Source organism: Castor canadensis, chromosome 9 (assembly GCF_047511655.1).
Source record: "Castor canadensis chromosome 9, mCasCan1.hap1v2, whole genome shotgun sequence".
Classification (NCBI taxonomy): Eukaryota; Metazoa; Chordata; class Mammalia; order Rodentia; family Castoridae; genus Castor; species Castor canadensis.
The window spans coordinates 140,689,740-140,693,006 of NC_133394.1; the positions used below are offsets into that span (position 1 = coordinate 140,689,740).

Genomic DNA, 3,267 nt, shown 5'->3' on the forward strand with positions numbered 1-3,267 from the left:
TCCAGGGGCTAGTGGCTCATGCCTGTAATTCTACTCAAGAAGCAGAGATCAGGAAGATGGTGGTTCTTAGCCACCCAGGCAAATAGTGCATGAGACCCTATCTCAAAAAAAAAAAAAGGATGATGGAGTGGCTCAAGGTATAGGCACTGAGTTCACACTCCAGAATGGCGGGCCAAAAAAACACTTCTATTGCATGTTTGTGTTTTGCAGTTGTATAATTAGAAAAAAAACACAGTGCTTTTGACATAGTATACTACAATTTCAGAGTTGAACATAAGCAAACTCTTATTGTACAGGTAGTGATTAAGATTTTTTTTCTCTTTTAGTAATTATTTTGAAGAGGTTCAGTGACATACCAAATGTCAGTTAAGGAATGTAGACTCTTGCCAGAATTTTTTATTGTTACAAATAGTATTTTGATATTCATTTTGGTGCATGTAAACTGATTAAATAAAGTGAAACATTTTATGTGTACAAAAGAAATATTTTTTTCTCTTCCTCCTCTTCTCCTCTTATTTTTCTATGGTGAACTATATGTATTTGATCTTTGTCTTTCTATGTTGTACAAAATGAAACAAAGAAAAAAATCGTCTCCTTTTTTGACCAACGCTTAAAGGAATCAAATCAAATAAACTTGTACTATAACCAGCAGGGCATTTGTTCATGAGAGTGTATATTTGAGGAAATGAATGAAAGTTCCTGGAATTTTACAAGGTGTGACTCTGATTCAAGAAAATTATTTAAATAACTCTTAAACTACTTAAGGTTTGCTAAGCATGGAATATTTCACAAAACTTCTCAATATTACAATCTTAACATCATACCTGTTAGCATGATTAGATTTTACTTCATCATTCTAGCATTTGCTTTCTGCAGTATGTCTGGTTATGTGTTTGACAGGGCTTTTTTGGCAGCATACAGAGTTTTTAATAGCCAAGCATGTGCAAGAGTGAGAGATTTTCCGTATGTTAATTGAGGAAAGCCAAAGGGAGGAATCGCCATTGCGCAATTCTATAACAGTGTGGATTATGCAGAATATTTCACAAGGTGGCTCCCATCATATTAGATATGCGAAAGACTGAGTGCATTCTGCTCTTCTGAAAAATTAGCATTTCCTTTGTTTTCTTTTTCTTGTGGTGTTCTCAGATGAGGTTATTTATTACTCTTACAATGAGCAGAGAAGTAAAGTGTCAATGTGGACATGGTGACTGTTGACCTGAATATAACATACACTGATGGAGGTGCATGGGTGGGGATGGAGGGTGGGGAAGGGGATGGGTGGGCAGAATGATGGTCTGAAGATAACAACTGATTGAATGAGTGATTCTGGATCGCCTGCCTTCAGTTGTCCAATAAGAAAAGGTCAAGGTCTACGTCAAAAAGTAAAGACAACTTTACATGTTTCAACATTTTTCATTTTTATAGTTATTTTAAATAGGCCACAAGGTAAAATGGATTAAAACTAGAGTGAGGTGACTTTGACTTTTTGTTTATAACCATGACACCAGAACATGCCTTGCAAGTAATAAATCACTGCTTCCATTGCCTATGCAGTTTAGCGCCTAACACTTCTTTTTTTCCCATAAATATTGCTATAAATTATAGCTGCTCCTACAGAAAAAAATAAGTAGATATTAACTCTAATGTGCATTCTGAGAAATTTTTGGGATAAGTTAATCACAACTGTAAATTTTGATCAAGTAAACCTCAAGCAATATTCCACAAAAGAGTCAAAATATGCAGCTATAATATGTCTTTTAAAACTTTTATTAGCATAAATGAATTGTATAAAGGATTTCACTGTGATATTTACAACATGTATTTAATGTTCTATGATCATTTTTACCCCATCTATATTACTGTTTCTTTACTATATTACTTCTAGTATGACACTGCTCCAGAATGAATTCTCTGAGCTGTGATAAGGAAGTTTAGAAAAAAAATCATATTTAAGGCAATAGCTATAAAACAAAGCAGGATTTGAAATGAGTTTTTGAAGTTATGTAACTAGAGGTAAAAAATTAGAGCTACTCATATAAGAATGTCAAGCCCAAAGGATCTAACTGTTAGAGGAAAATGTTCAGTGTTAGAGGATTAGGGAAATATGGAGCAATAAAAATAGTTAAGTCAATCCAACCAATTCTTGAACCTCAAATTTGCCTTATGGTGGATCCATGCAGATTTACTTTTTGTTTGTTTGTTTGTTTACAGAGGAGAGGCCAACGCAGTCTCCTACTATCACAAATAATGCAGTCAAGTTTCCCACATTTGGGGAAATCGCAGGGGTCAGCCCATCCACAGTACAATGGATAAGACTTACCCTGGGAAAACCACCTATATGTTCATGGCATCTCCCCTGTCAGGTAAGTATGTAGATAGTTCCCAGAGTTTGGTTTTCCACTCTTACCCATTCTCTGAATAACGTTTTGTGGAATCATTGCTGTCTATGGGGTGTATTTGTAGGAGAGGATAATTCTAGGTATACATCTTCTCCCTAGAAGGGAAGGATCAGGGCACAATTCTTCCTGCTCTGTCACATCCATGGCAAGTTGGTTAATCCAAAGACCAATCAGAAAGACTTTCCAGGCATTTTGAAACTTGTGAAAGTGAACCATAGACCTGAAATGGGAAGGGACATCATGGGGCTCAGAGAAAGGTGATGTATATGAACTTGACATAAAATGTAGGACATTAATTGCTCCTTAAAAATTACAGCGTACAGTTCCTTTTCTATGAAGACCGACATTGATGCCACTTCATGGCAAAGTAAAGTAAACTATAAGCTGTCCTTAGCCACTTGAATCAACAACAAGGGAACGTGTAGAAAATTTGGCTCTATTAGCTGTATTTCACTGATGTGCATTTCTGGCACTTGGCCATTTGTGTTCCAAAAAGTAGATTAAAATGTGGATCAATGTTGGAATTAACTGAATGAATGCTGTACCATCCTAAAAAATCGCCTGCTATGTTAAAAACTATCCACCATATATTCACTGACAGTTTCAAAAAGATTGTCAGAAATGATCACTTATCAGGATATTATAACTTAACTTCAATAGCTGCATATATGTCCTTTTTCCTAATTTACTGTTAAATCACTTCTTTGGCTGACTTATTTAACATGTAAAATGTGATATTTTAATCTAAGCTGACCTAAATATATTTTGCACAAATACTATTTTATGATTCAGTATTATTTACAACTCTGTGACACATCAAAAATTTTAAGCAATATTGTATGAAAATATGAGTAACAGATTTATGCTC

The 3,267-nt window shown here is 34.9% G+C and overlaps 1 non-coding gene across 1 annotated transcript; it reads right to left on the reverse strand.

The window, feature by feature from the left end:
* Positions 1-2,210: 2,210 nt before the first annotated feature.
* On the reverse strand, positions 2,211-2,371 carry LOC141411064 (U1 spliceosomal RNA). The gene has a single exon (XR_012435924.1). It is a non-coding gene; the product is annotated as a U1 spliceosomal RNA (small nuclear RNA).
* Positions 2,372-3,267: the final 896 nt, after the last annotated feature.